We start from the raw sequence: 16798 nt of genomic DNA on the forward strand, positions 1-16798 counted from the left end.
AAAATATTTAATGCGTACCGGATACACTGACAATTTTTTGTCAGGTTTCATACCTGATAATATTTTGTGATAACAAACGTTGTGATTTTTTTGCTTGTTTAAAAAATTATGCCTGAAAATAACCTGAAGGTAGGGTGGTTAAATATTATCCACTCCGTTACGATCCGCTCCCACAGTGAATAAATACATAACGCATAGTGTTCTCGGCTGTTGAAAACACGACTTTGTTGGAGAAGTTTATCCGACATCTTTCAAATGCTTATTTATAGACGCGCATCAATAAACGTAAATTTGTGGAAATTCGTTTCTATTCACCCCATTTGACGGTACCTTTTGAAAGTACTTACTCAATTAATCTTATGAAGAGTAAATAGATTCCAAAAACTATCACTGACTTTTTTGCATCCTCAAATTTCGATATTTAAACATTGAAATGTAAACGTCATGGGCGTCAGGAGCCCGATGCCTTGTGAGAGAGGCAAGCCGCAACTCGAAAGGCATGCGAAGTACATGGCCTCGACAAGAAAGCACCTTTTCTCTGCCATAGTTATGACAGTGAGGTACTGCGTCCATAGCCATGTTTCCTTGTTTCTCCCGAAAGACAAACCAACGTACGCCTAAAATTCTTCGTCAAAAAAGTACCTACTTCTGACGTAAAAACAATTGAGTTTTTCATGTTCACTAAATTTTACATGTGGTATCCCTTTCCTTATGTCATTGCGCCGCCGTGTTGCCTATTTTTGACTTAATTTGATTCAAATAAGCGGTAAGCTTTATAAAACTATATAAATTAGTTAGTCTGTGATAAAACTGTCCACTACCCGCATTGCCCATAGCGCAAACGCATGAGAAATATTTCTTTATTTATTTATAACTTTTAAACCTCTCGGGATCTTTATGACTGCCCTTCATAAATTCATAACTTTTATGGTAAATTATTTCGTATAAACGTTCGTGAGTTTTTCCTCATGCTATGAAATGTCCACTGACGCTGTATAAAACTGACACTACCCTTGCAAGTAGACAATAATTTAATTTTGGTGATGGTTGATAGTTTCCGTAGTTTCGTTTTACTAGTCATTAAAATTGTTTCAGTTGCGTAGATCTCGGATAGTATCTTGTCGCCGTGGAGAGTCCCTAAAAGGCGGTTCCACAAAACATGAACGCAGTTCCATGAATGGATTTTGTGTTAAATCCTAAGAATCAAAATAATCGAATTTGTAAACCCAGAGGTGTAAGTTTTTCTCATAAACCATTTACTTAACCACCCAAACAGACATTGCTTGATGAAATAAGAAGGAATAATGTTAGGTATAACCAGTGATGTGCTGCTATGCGTCCGCATCGGGCCTGTCGAGCTGGTTGCTAAATTAATTTGGGTGTTGTTAAAATGCAGTTTTTTTTTTACAATCCTATATCTGCAATGAAATTTTTACACAATCTCAATAATTACTTGATTTGATATGGATAATGTAAAAACTTGCGGTCGTTTAGTGTACTATTTTGTTTGCATATATCTACCAAACGATATTACAGGGTCATTCATTTTTCGGTTTCGAAAATAAAGCTAAATAAAATACACACAGCGATACATTTTTTATATGGCACCTCGGGAAGATTCGATGCGTGCGATTCTTTTGAGGTATCTTTTAACCACTTTTCCGCATATTCCGGGCGGTATCTTGGCCATAACTTGAGTAATGTTGGTTTAGAATGCATCTAGAGCTAGGGGATTATTCGCATAAACACGGTCTTTTCGTAGCCCCACGGGAAAAAATTCAAACAGTGTCAAATCGCATGATCTTGATGGCCAATTGACGTCGCCAAAACGTGAAATTTTGTGACCAAGAAACTTTTCACGCAATATAGCCATAATTGGTCATGTTGTGTGGTTTGTTGCCCCGTTTTGTTGGAACCACATATCGTCCAAGTCATGATCTTCAATCACCGGCCAAAAAAATTTGTTTATCATTCGACCATATCGCTCCGAATTGACTGTAACCGTCTGCCCCTTGGCATCTTCGAAGAAACACAAGCCAATGACACCTTTCGACCATAGAGCACACCAAACATCAGTAACGACATTACGACAACCTTACGACATCAGTAACGCTTCCACTCTCTTCAAAAATCTTCACAATTTTACCGATTGTTTGTGTAGTTAGTCGATTATGACGACCATAATCAGCGCGTAATTCGCTAAAAGTGGCTACGTTTGAATCACCACTTTTGTAGTAAGTTTTAATAATTTCAACTCGTTTGTTTGTTGAGCGATGCATTATCGTAAATGGCAAACATTTAACTAATATTATGACACTTCAGATGACAGCTGAGTTCGATAGGCATCAAATGCCAGTGCTTTTAACTTAAAACCACGAAATGAATGAACCTGTATTTTTGTAAGTGAGTGACATATGCAGGAATAGTGTAGAATATATTTGTTGTGATTATAACTACTAATAATGACCAAATATTTGGTGCATCTCTTGTGTCGACCAAGGTGCGAACATATACTAGGCGATAGTATTAATTGACTAACATCACAACCCCTTTGTTTAAAAAAGGACAGAAACTTACCCTTATAGCCACAGAGGAATATCATTGATTCTGAAATCTAAACTAGAGGTTTTTGAAAAAATTATTCCAAAACAGATGCATTTATAGTGAGGCAAATAAAAGAAAAAGCTATCGAGTATTATAAGCGTTTGCATACTTTATTGACATTACGTTTGACCGAGCCAGACTAAATGATATAACGCATATACTGATTGAAAGAGGAGCGCCCCCCAGATATAGTTAACGTAATCAAGCAACTCAACTCCAACACAAATACAAGAATCAGAGCAGATAGTAAACTCTAAAATCTTGGAGGGGAGTCGCCCCTACTAACCGCGCACCCCTGGGTGGCGGATAGGGGAAACCCGTGACTCAGGAACCGTTCCCTGTCACGGCTACTCCGAACAACCAATAAGGAGTCGTGGACCAACAGAATGCCTTTGCATATCACTCCAATATGCGAGGTATAACCTACACCTGCATCCTATTCTCTCTCCAAAACAGAGCACTCCTATCCAATAACATAAAATCCTATCACTCCGGAAGGAGTCAACCTTCCTGTCCAAAAATCCCCAATCTAAGGTGTCATCTGATCCGTGCCAATAGATGCGTGGCTAACGGGTAGGTCAGTCATTAACGGAGGCTCCTTGGTTACAGGGGACATATAGTCACATGACCACTCACTGCAACCGGAAGGTGAGAGGCACACTTGGCCCTAACTAACGGGAGCAGCTAAAGGACGACTCAACAGGCTTCTCGCGGAGGGTTAGGTTAGTCATTAACGGAGGCTCATTGGTTACAAGAGACAAAGGGAAGCCGGATGGGTTGAAAGCACCGGCTATCTTCGGGAAAACTATTGACCAATAATCACCTATAGCTGTATAGTATGGCACAAGAAAACGCAGCAAAAGACATGCATAAATGCCCTTAACAAGATTCAAATTCTCCTCGCGATATCGCGGGAGGTTAATCCCTCTTAAAAACAGGCCACAAGGCCTACACTAAGAAGAAGGAAAAAGGTAGTAATTGCGAAATTAAGTCATTATTAATTAAAGTAAAATGAAGATATCCAAAACATGTGTTTTGAATATTTTTATCCACAGCCAAAAAATAATCAACAGCCACATATGGAATTGAAGCAAGAGCAGATACATCTAGAACGAAATCTTGACTTCGAACCTCTGAGATGAAAACTCTCCGATCTATAACCGGAAACATGTCGCTAGACCACGTAAGAAACACTAATATCCGGAGCATTTGTAAGACGAAATATATCGCTATGTGGGGATGACAATGAAGGCGATACTGGGATGAGCATGTAAACGCATTTTGTTTGTCAGAAGACAGACTTCCACGTTTCGTACCATATTCCTTTAAGGAAACTCTGAAGAACGTAGACCCCCCAGGCAGACCCCCTAAAAGATGGACAGATAGCTGGCAATCAACATCCCAAGAGCAACAGGTGGCGGCACAACCAGATTCCGAGGATCTATAAAAAGAAGAAGTCAATTTGACTGAGGTATCAAAAATCAATCATATGTAAATATAAGTTTCAGTATCTTTTTCACAAAAAAAAATTAGCATAGAGGGAAGCTAAAATTGACAATTTATCACATACAGATTTATTTGCATTTTTTAATGATATAATATGTTCATTTACCCTTAAAAACTAACATAATACAACATTTTGAATGTGTCCAAATACTTGTTTACAAAATCTGGATTATTTCCAATTACAGGAGTTATTATTAACTCCTGTAATTGTAGATAATCCAGATTTTGTGAAAAGTATTTGGACACTCAAAATGTTTTAAATAAATTATCTGGTCAAATTTTAAGCTTAAATAATAAAAATGAAAATGATATTTTCTGGCGTTTCTCATGTGTGTGATTATAATCCAGGATTCGGACCTCACACACTAAAAAAAGAGTTTCTGTTCAATAAAAAGCTTCTTTTCATCTCACCAATAGATGTCTCTAGTGATTCAAAATTGATGTTTCAAATTTGGTTCATATATATATATATATATATATATATATATATATATATATATATATATATATATATATATATATATATATATATATATATATATATATATATATATATATATATATATATATATATATATATATATATATATATATATATATATATATATATATATATATATATATATATATATATATATATATATATATATATATATATATATATATATATATATATATATATATATATATATATATATATATATATATATATATATATATATATATATATATATATATATATATATATATATATATATATATATATATATATATATATATATATATATATATATATATATATATATATATATATATATATATATATATATATATATATATATATATATATATATATATATATATATATATATATATATATATATATATATATATATATATATATATATATATATATATATATATATATATATATATATATATATATATATTTATATTTATATATATATATATATATATATATATATATATATATATATATATATATATATATATATATATATATATATATATATATATATATATATATATATATATATATATATATAATACGTGTGGAAAGTGATCACTTAAACCAGCCTATGTCAGTCGTCAGCCCCGTAAATGCCCAGACTTCCATATTCTTCTTCATCGTTGCTGAGATGCCAAAAAATAACATAATACAAAGCGACTGTAACATTGTGGCTGTGATTATTTTGTTTGTGGTTTAATGTATTACAAGACAGTTGTTATTATTATTTCAGATTCGAGGATCTCAGACTAAGGCAACCTGTGGCTCGTGGAGAGACCCAGAAGGGCGGTTTTGCAAAATATAAATGCAATTCTACTATTGGATCTTATGTGAAATTTTATCTAGAATTAAAACTATCAAATCTATAATCCCGATGTAGTTTTTTTTTTCTTACAAACTGTTCATTTAATATACCAGAAACGGAAAGTAAGGGTATGATTGTAATTATTGAAGAGATTTAAAACGGCGGGACTGATCACCTTACCTTCATATAATTAAATATCAACTTTACAATGTACCATTGTGATGCAGTGACTTGACACTATTGGGTGCGGATAAAGGTGGAGACTGAACTGAGCATTTTGTCGTAACATAGCGTTGTAACATCGCTCGTGGCGAGCATCAGCAAGCATCCGAAACTATGGATGGAGCGCTCGGCTCGGTGTACTGACTGCCTGAATGCTCGCATCGTAACATGTTACGTTACGACGAAATGTTTCAGTCAGTCTTCTGCCTAAGGATCATAAGAAGATACATAGTAACATAATTTTTCTGATAGTGTCTGTTCTTTAGGTCTACTGCAGTAGTCGAGGAACCGGGGTAAATTACTGCAAATGGGGTAAAAATGATTTTTTTTTTAAGTAACATTTCTCCAAAAACTGAAAAGGAAACCTGAAAACCTGAATTTTTGTTTGATCCAATTTGAGATTGTTTTTGTTTGTCTGTTACATACTTACATGGATCGTCTTTTTAAAATAGGGGGAGGGGGTAATATCGACATCGAAAGTTCTTTCCGTTTCGGTTATATCATGTTTCAACAAGTACTGGCAAAAAATATGCAATTTTGACCATATGATGCATATTATAAAGTTTTCAATGTTTTATAAACTGGGAAAATTCATTAATTAGTTTGAAATATATATTTGAGGTTTGAAAAGTAAATTCAACTTTAAGTTTAATAGCGGGTATTTTATTCAGACCAAAAGCATTAAATAACAGGGATTTTGTTAACGTCTTTTTGCCAGTATACCCACGATATATATACATTTAATGCATATTTGATTTTCTCTTTTTATCATTAAATGTATACATACTAAACTAGCAAATGAAGATGATTTTTGTTGGAATTAAGTGGGACGCGACCATGCACCCATGGCTTCTAAAAACTTAATTTTGCTACTGTATTTTTTATTTTATTTTAAGTCCAACAAGGAAGAAATGCTACAGAAGCATGTTGAAATTTATTGAATGTGTTACGTGAAGATAGAGCTTCCAATCAGGACATGCAGAAGATAGTTTAAAAAAAATCAAAATGATCATTGTGACCTCTGGGTGACTATCCTTTAACATCGACGATTCTGTCTAAAGTTATGTTGGAACAAAATCCTTTTTTGACACCATCAGAGATTGCTAAAGCCTTGATTCAGCTCATCAAACCATTTCGGACCATATTCGGAAACTAGAATTGGTGAGGAAATATTTAAGATGGGTGCCATAGCTCACTCCTTTCAAGAACGTCATTAATCAAAAAACTTGATTTTTCCGGAGAACGTTTTTAAAGTTTAAAAATATAATACAATGTATTAAAAATAAATATCAAGTCACTTATTGGATTTTTTACTGTGCAACAGATCTTTTTAGGTAAAACCTGAAGGTTCTCCATTTGAAAAATATTTAGTATATTTAAAAAAATAATTAAGCAATACCTTTGCTTCAAAATGCAAAAACCACACACTTTCTGCCCAGTAGCGGGTAAATATTAAGTTAAACATATGCCTCTTTTGCAGGGTATATTACATTTTCTGGGCATTCCGAAAAAATGCACAACTGAAAATTGACAATTTTTGATTTATGATGTTCTTGAAAGGAGTGAGCGTTATGTCTTCTTCGTTTATTTTTCACCTTGCCTTGCAACATAATATGTATCACCGTATTTATTTTAAGTGAAAATAATTCCAATGATGGAGTAATCATATGCACTGCTTGCACGGAACAAAATCGAACCTTTCTTTGACTCAATGATAACTGGAGATAAAAAGGGGGTTATCTATGAAAGGAAAAGGGCGTATTATGAATCCAAAAAAACCTTCCCCCTTCACCTCTAAACCGAAGTTGGGTCTGAGGAAGAAAATGTTGTGTGTATGGTGGGACATTCGAGAACCAATACATTTTGAGCTGTTGAAACTGAATGAAAAGGTAAATTTGAAGAGGCACTATGAACAATTGGATAATTTTAAAACGGCACCTAAGAAATCCGCCGGCTATGTTCAATAGAAAGGACATCATCTTGCTTCATGTTAATGCCAGGTCACATAATGTTTCGGGGACTCTTCAGAAACTCGAAGAGCTAGGTTGGGAAGTTTTGTTGTATCCACCATACTTCTCGGACATAGCACCCTCCAATAATCACTTGTTTCTGTTCTAACTTTATTTTCCAGGTTAAAAAATTCAAAAACGAAGATGATATCAGAAAAGCGCTGATTCAATTTTTCACCTCTAGGAATAAGGCATTTTATAAAAATGGAATATACAAATTGACATCACGCTGGCAACAAGTCATAATTATAATTAGTGATAGAAAGTACATTATTCAATAAAGTTTATTTAAAAGTTGGATAATTATCATAATTTATTTTGCTCTAAAAATGGACAGACTTTTCCGGTAGACCTAAAAATATGTTATGGAAAAAATGTGAAAATGGCATTTTTAGAGCTACAGTAGTGTTCCCATAATGTGTTCTGCTTGTATCCTCGCTGGATTCCACAATGATCGATTACATTATTTTGTTACAGTTATATTCTCACTTGATACATTTTACTTGCATCCTTTTTATAGGATAAAATAAAAACAATGTAATTTTTTCATGAACATGAATTTCATTATTTGAATTTTTTGTAACCGACATCATCAGACTGGTCCTAGTCTGATGATGTCGGTATCGATGAAACCCAGTTGCTGGTCAAATAAAATTCATGTGGAAAAAAATTACAGTTATTATTTTATTGTATAAAATGCAGTTCCACCAAGAAATGTCCGTACAAATCTGAATTCTTTTTGCCTAAATTCTTTGAAGGACTATAAAACTTAATTGGTCCAATCCTGTTATTATGTTGAACCTTAAGGTGGAGACTGACCGGAGCATTTCGTTGTAAGATAACGTCGTAACATCGCTCACGGCGAGCATCAGCGAGCATCCGAAACTATGGATGGAGCGCTCGTCTCGCTGTACTGACTGTTTGAACGTTGCATTGTAACATGTTACGTTACAACAAAATGCTCTAGTCAGTCTTCACCCTTATAAATTAATTCATTCTGTCCATCAATGGTTAAATACCAATTAAGTTATGTATTTATTTTAATATTTTGTTTAGGTTTTTATCATAATATTTTAAATAATGTATAAATCATATGAACCTTAGAGGCTAGACCACTTTACTTCATAGATTGGTATAAAGGTAAATAAATTACAATATTTTAAGTGTGTCCGAATACTTGTTCGCAAATCTGGATTATTTCCAATTATAGGAGTTATTTTTGAATATATATTCATCTAAAAATAATATGATAAATGAATTAATTTACCTTTTGGAACTGGCATTGAGGGTTTGTTTTCAGCCAATTAGAATAATATCTAATTTAAGGTGTAAGTGTTTTATGGTGAACAGGGTGATTCATTATGACTTTTTTTTTATTCTTAATAAAAGTCTTAACACATTGTAGTGGGGCGCTTCGAACAATAGACTAGCCTATAGCGGACGTTTTTGGCGATTGGTGCAAAAATATATTGCTTTCTTAAAATTTCTAAACCAAATAATTTTTTTGATTGAAATTTTCAAAGAAACTAAACTCTAAAAAATAGTCTTCCCCTCCGAGGTATCATTCCCTATACAATGCTAATATTTTCAAATAATAAAATACCAAACAGTGAACAAAACAGTGCCAGCGGTATGAAAAATAGTCCAATACGTGAAATGACTCGAACTAAACTGGAGATTGAGATCGCATAAAAACTCTAGATTTCTGGCTATGCCTTTACAAGCGACACACTAGCCAATCCAGACAAGGCATCTCAAATAACGTCAACAGACTGTCGCCTAGCACCCAGGTAGCAGATTACCCTTCAACGCGTTATATTTCAAGCTGATAACAAACCCGTATATTGCCATTTCCCGCCGATAACCGACAGTCGACAAAAACGGCATTTGCCGTGTCCCGTAGTTGACCGACAGTGTCCCGCCGACAACGTGTTAAAACTCAATTTGATGATCATCAAATAAAAAATGTAAAGATACAAAGAACACATCTGAAGGTTACTAAATCAAACAATGGAAAATTACTAATAAATGAAATAGTATGGGAGAAAGAAAAGCGAAACTGGCAGTAAACAACTGAGTCCTGGTTCCAACCCTTATGTATGGAAGTGAGGCATGGAGTTGGTAAAAGAAGGATGAAAGCAGACTGCGAACAGAAATACGATCCCTCAGAGGAATGCGAAGCTGAGATAAACATTATCGATAAAATTAAGAAAGGTGTGTTGAGACGGTTTGACGTCTCAGAGGAAGACCGAGGAAAATTTGGCACAATCAGGTATGCCAAATACTTGAAAGCGGCCGGGTCAGGAGTCGAAATAATCGTCGGGTTTGTATAATGAGATGCATGAATGTGGAAGAGGCGAATAATGTTTGCAAAGGTATGGTATGGCATTCTATTCTCTCTGCCTACCCCTACGGGGAAGCGACGTGATAGTTAGTTAGTTAGTTATATGGGAGAAAGATAAAAATAATATTTAATTGAAAGGTAAGTCATTAATACAATATTTTCACTGTGGCATCAATTGAGGGAAGTATAAATGAGGATATGGTGTGTGAAAAAAGTATGCCGGAAATAATGAATGCAATTAATACAGAATGTTAAGGTTGTCAAGCATGAAAGTATTTTATAGAGCATATAAAATGTGGTGGACAGGCATTTGTCAGATAGCTTCACATACTATTTAATGTCTGTCTAGAATATAGATGTATACCTACTCCTGGATTGGAGGCGAGCAGAAGTCATCCCTCTATTCAAGGAAAGGATTTTTGCGCAGAGTACTGGAATAATAGGGTAAAAAGATTATTAATCTCTGTCTGTAAACTCTATATCAAAATAATAATTGAGAGAATAAGAGTAGTGATGAACAAAAGCCTTTGATATATGTAATATGCTTTTATGACTGGAGGAGGTTGTACGGACCAAATGTTTGCGCTATGATTGCTAATAGATAAGTTTTGGCAAAAAATGAAAACAATTCTGTACATTTGTGGATCTGCAAAAAACTTATAACAAGGGATAATATTGACTTAATAAAAAAACAGGGAGTGTTAGATAATATGGGTTGAACAATAAATTAATACAATCAGTTCCTCTTTCTACCAGGGTAGCATGGTTAGTAAAAGAGTAAACGGCGGCATTAAATTGTGGTTTACAGCATTAAACGGTCGTGTAATGTCACTCTGGTTGTTTAATCTGCTTATAGACAATTATGTATATGAAATATATTGAAAGTATAGGAATCGGGATAAGATTGACAAATATGTCAGATAGTTTCTTGTTGTTTGCGATTGACTTTGTACCTTTGGCGAGCAGTGTGGAGGATTTGCAAACAAATATAACGGAGAATCAGTGATGTTTGGATAAAAAGCTAACAATGAATGAAAGTAAGTCAAGTTCATGATGAATGTATGGACCAAGTGCAATCAAGGGATCGAAAAGTGGATAAAGATATTGAGAGGAGAGTAAATGCTGGGAATATTGAAAACAGTGCTTTAAACTTACTGATTGCATAAGAAAATATATCCGTGGAATCTAATCTGGTAGAAAATAACGGGGTTCTAGTGTCAACACTATATTGAATAAAATAAAATAATGAGCTATATTCAATAAAATGCGCAATGTCTGGGACTCACTGCTTTACTCGACAAAAACCAAGTGTCGTCTCTTTAACGCCTGCATCCTAACAGTGTTGCTGTACGGATGTGAGTCGTGGCACCTCACCAAAACTCAAAGCAAGAAACTAGCAAGTTTTGAAAATAGATGCCTGAGGCGAATACTGGGTATAAAGTGGTATGACTTCGTCAGGAATGACGAAGTGAGGAGAAGAACTCAACAGCCCTTCATACTGGAAGTCCTGAAGAGAAGAAGGTGGACATGGTTGGGACATGTCCTTAGAATGCCACCTGAGGGCATCAATCCCTCATGTCTCTTCTTCCAACCCCGAGGATTCCGGCGCCCCGGAAGGCCGCTGACGACCATTCACCGACTATACTCAGTGGAACTTCGAGACGCCGGACTGACCTGGGATGAAGCCAAAGAGATGGCGCGTGACAGAGTGACTTGGAGACGACTCGTGTTGGCCATATGCTCCATCTAGGGAGCGAACATGGATAGAAGAAGAAGAAGAAGTGTCAACACTGATATATGAAAGCGAAACATACAATTAGCAAAAGAGAGATGAAATCAAAACTAAGTGAATGCCGTTGAAATCCAATCCATTAGACACATGTGTGGAAAAATCATAAAAAACAATTGAATATGAAAATATAATATACTGTTTAAGGTGATTTGGATCTACCAAAACAACTTTCAACTAGAATTATGTACATTCAAAACCTTATCCGCACCTAATGGTGCATAGGGCACTGCATCATATAAATGCAGTGTTATCTTGATCGCTACCACATGAAGGAAAAGTGATCAGCCCTCCACTTCAGGTACCAGTCCAGGGCAATATTGAATAAATATTACCCCCTCCGACCCCCCTCCCCTGGGATTCGAACCCGGGACCTCCAGAACAGTAGCCGAGCGTGCTGACCATTACACTACGGAGGCAGACGTGTACACACATGTCAATTGTATGTCTGCATTTTAGTATGCAGATAGGTACTACCAGGGTAATTTAGTTCTTAGATGATGTGTCCTTTAAGTGAACAAAACTGACGCCTTTATTTTGTAATTGAAAAATACTTGAAAAATTTCCTGAATCTGTTACAGATTGTTTTCATTTATTCTTCCATACACTGGATTATCCACTCTACGGATGATATATCTAGATATATTATATGTAGGTGTCTCGACTTGAGACGAAGGATCTATTATTTTTACTTGAAAGAATATGGAAGTGTGAGCTATCTAGATCTACCAACCTGGCATTTGGCTGGTTTAAGTGATCACTTTAAACACTTGAGTAAGGTTCACTATTCGGCACATTTTGAACACCTAAATTGCATAATTTTTGTAAGATGTACGAGTATTTGTGCTCTGTTTTGGATTCCTTTCGTATGTTAGTTGTTATTTCAATAGATATGGCTGACGATGGTGTCCTCAGTTAAGAATTTGTGGAGTGTATAGCTTATTTATGTATAATATATATATCGCTCACTCCTTTCAAGAACGGCATAAATCAAAAAAATTTATTTTTCAGGAGAACGTTTTTAAAGTTTAATAAAATAATACAATGTATTAAAAATACATATCAAGCCACTTTTGGAACTTTTTACTGTGCAACAGATCTTTTTAGGTAAAACCTGAATATTTTTTCTCCATTTGAAAAATATTTAGTATATTTAAAAAAAAAAATTAAACAATACGTTTTCTTCAAAATGCAAAAACAACACTTTCTTCCCTTTAGCAGGTAAATATTAAGTTAAAAATATGCTTCTTTTGCTGGGATATAGTATATTTTCTTGGCATTCCGAAAACATGCATAACTGAATATTTACAATTTTTGATTTATGACGTTCTTGAAAGGAGTGAGCGATATATTATATACACTCACTCTAGAAAATGTTTTTAAACGTCTAAATTGGAACCAAAAAGGTCTGAATATCGATGGGGAGCGGCTTCACCACCTAAGATTCGCAGATGATATTGTCTTTATATCCGAGAGCCTTGATGAAATGACTGGGATGATTGAGACCTAAAGGTAGAATCTGCCAAAATTAGACTCAAGATGAATGTAGCAAAGACTAAATTGATGACAAACGTCACATCAATGGGAATCTACCTATAGAAAAAGTCGAAAGCTATGTTTTTCTTAGTCACAAAATCACCATCGGCAGAGACAACCAGACCAGCGAGGTGGATAGAAGAATAAATCTCTCTTGGGTGGCTTTTGGAAAACTTAATTCCATATTCCGAAGCCCCATTCCCAACTCACTCAAGACTCGAGTGTTTAACCAATGGATTCTACCCGTCCTAACCTATGGCGCGGAAACAATGACTCTGACCAAGCAATCCTCCCATAAGTTGCAAGTTGCACAGAAGAGCATGGAGCAAATTATGCTTGTAATAACATTAAGAGACAAAAAAAGGAGCGATTGGATTCGACGCCAGACACAGGTCTGTGACGTGGTAGAGCGAATTGCTTGGCTGAAGTGGAAATGGGAAGGTCACATAGCCAGAATGACCGACGACAGATGGACGAAACGCGTTCTGGTGTGGAGACCGAGGAACCAGAGGCCTCAAGGACGTCCACCAATGAAATGGGTGGACGACATCAGGAAGTTTGCTGGAAGACAGTGGATGGGGACGGCGCAGGATCGGGAGGAGTGGAGGCGGAAGGGGGAGGCCTTTGTCCAGCAGTGGACCTCAACGGGCTGATATGATGATGATATATAAATATAATTAAACCATCACGCCGCTTCCCCGAAAGGGTAGGCAGAGAGAATAGAACGCCACACCAGTTTTCTTCTTCTTCTTTTTATTTTTAATGGCTTTTTACCCTTCTTGAGAGATCTAGCCAGTATCATGTTATGAAGGCACACCAGTTTGTCTTTGCACACAATCTTCGCCTCTTTCACATTCATAAATCTTCTCATACATATGTACACGTTGATTATTCCGACTCTTGATCTGACCACTTAAGTATTTGAAATACTTAATCATGCCAAGTTGTCACATACGCCCCATAAATTTGTTTCACTATCCTTTCTTCACCCATTCGATTCACATCCCCAAACTGTCACAACTCACCTTTCTTAATTTTATTTATATTGTTTATCTCAGCTTTGCATTCTTTCCTTACATCACCATTCTAAAATCTATTATGTGACGTTTTGCTTTACATTCGTATTCCGACTACATTTAGTCTACTTTCATCCTTTTTGGCAACTCCATGCTTCACTTCCGTAGATTATGGTTGGAACTTGGAACCATTGTGTATATATATATCATTAAGATATATATCATTAAGATATATATATATATATATATATATATATATATATATATATATATATATATATATATATATATATATATATATATATCATTGTATGTAGATATACTCTTATATTATACTAATATAAGAGTTTCTGCTTAATAAAAAGCTTCTTTACATCTCACCAATAGATGTCTCTAGTGAAGTTCTAGTGATTCATGAACAAGGTTTCTAAATTGGTTCATATATATAGAACTTCCAAGAATTTGAGAAGTGTGGTTGTCAATAATGGGTAGAATTGGTGAATGTTACACGTGTGTAAAGTGATCACTTAAACCAGCCTATGACGGTCGTAAGCCCCGTAAATGCCCAGACTTCCATATTCTTCTTCATCTTTGATGAGATGTCAAAAAATAGTATGTAGTCATATATATCGTAGTCATACAGGAGAAAGGAGAGGACCAAGTGCATTTTGTACAAAAACGTGATCATTGACTATTCAATAACTTACTAGCTTAATATTGCCCTGAAAAAATCCCAATGGATTTTACACTTGAAAGTATAATATATTGAGTTGTTAAAAATGACTAACTGCATTGATGTTTATTTTCTTTGCCAAGCAAAAGTGACTTAAATAGCCCTCCTGAACATTTTACGTTTTTTTAGTTGATCACTTTCTCCTGTACGACTACGATATGTATAAATTTATGTATGTATATAAGTAGTATGTGCTCGTAACTTACATTCAATTATTTGACGTAAATAAAACAAAAGGGATGCTCAAATTCGCTTTATTCTGAATATAATTTGAAAAGCGTTGATTATGTACTTATGCTATGAGTATATGATATATCCTATAAAATAACAATAGAAGCGGGCGCAGGTCTTGGAGTCGCAGTGGCGTCGCATCCCTTCGGCGGCGGCATTTTTACTTGTAATTCGACGCATCGCCGCGGTACCCAGCTCTATTGTGTGATTAAAATTATGACTATCGTGATTATATAATCTCTACTTTTTATTCTTCTAATTCTAAATCTCAATGATTGAGAAAATACTAATCATTTTTTTTATATTTTGAAATTGATTTTCCCTTATTTTTTTTGTTTTTTTTTTTAAATCTAAATCTCTTTTTTCGAGAAAGTAACTAATCTAAGATATTTTTATTTTAGTAATAATTTATGTAATTGTGCAAATCTTACGATACGATTTATTTTGAAATTATAAACTTGAAGTTTTACCAGGAATAGCTAACAGATATAAAGAAGGATGTATTGGATGAGATGTACATAAATTGAAAGATATAGGGCAGAAAAGACATCACTGCATCGTGAGAGAAAAGATGGGTATAAATTAAACAATTGAAAGATATAGGGAGAAAAGGTGGGATATCAGCAACGGCTACACCACTCGGTGTCGCATGCCCTAAAGGTTCGTTTAAGTTGGGTATGCCCATTGGTTATGTACGCGTGTCCGTTGAGTTCGACGTGATTCAAAGAGAGAGTAGCCAGTCGAGGATGTTGCGGAGGTTTTCAGGTATGCTTTAATACCCGAGCATGTCTGATGGCGGTGTCGGGGGGTCCACGTTGACGCGGAATGATGTGCCCCCCGCGTGGTATTGGATGGACGGGTCCCTGATGGTATTACGAAGAGGAAGCTCGACCTCCACCATTTCCAACTCATCTGAAAAACAAAAGCAAAATAATGAATTGAAATTACATTAGATGCATAGCCAAATAAACATTCCATCTAGTTCATTGGTGGCCAACATTTTCAGTAGCCGGGCCAGATTTTAGAAGTGAGATTTCCTACCGGGCCGTAAAACAAAATTTATTTTATTAATCAAAGCAAACAAGATAAATACACACACACACACACACACACACACACACACACACACACACACACATATATATATATTTATATATATAAATATATATATATATATATATATATATATATATATATATATATATATATATATATATATATATATATATATATATACATATATATATATATATATATACATATATATATATATATATATATATATATATATATATATACATATATATATATATATATATATATATATATATATATATATATATATATATATATATATATATATATATATTTATATATATATATATATATATATATATATATTTGTATAAACATTTTTATTTGGTACTTTTTAAACTTATCATATTTAGCCTCGTAATACCGTTTAATGTTATCC

General features: G+C 34.5%; 1 long non-coding RNA gene across 1 annotated transcript; it reads left to right on the forward strand.

Annotated features, from left to right (window-relative positions):
* Positions 1-703: 703 nt before the first annotated feature.
* On the forward strand, positions 704-5512 carry LOC148311324 (uncharacterized). The gene is made up of 3 exons (XR_015837279.1): positions 704-766; positions 3214-4075; positions 5373-5512. It is a non-coding gene; the product is annotated as an uncharacterized LOC148311324 (long non-coding RNA).
* Positions 5513-16798: the final 11286 nt, after the last annotated feature.

Source organism: Brachycentrus maculatus, unplaced genomic scaffold, assembly GCF_059751285.1.
Source record: "Brachycentrus maculatus isolate JH-2025_06_01 unplaced genomic scaffold, ASM5975128v1 h1tg000068l, whole genome shotgun sequence".
Taxonomy (NCBI): domain Eukaryota; kingdom Metazoa; phylum Arthropoda; class Insecta; order Trichoptera; family Brachycentridae; genus Brachycentrus; species Brachycentrus maculatus.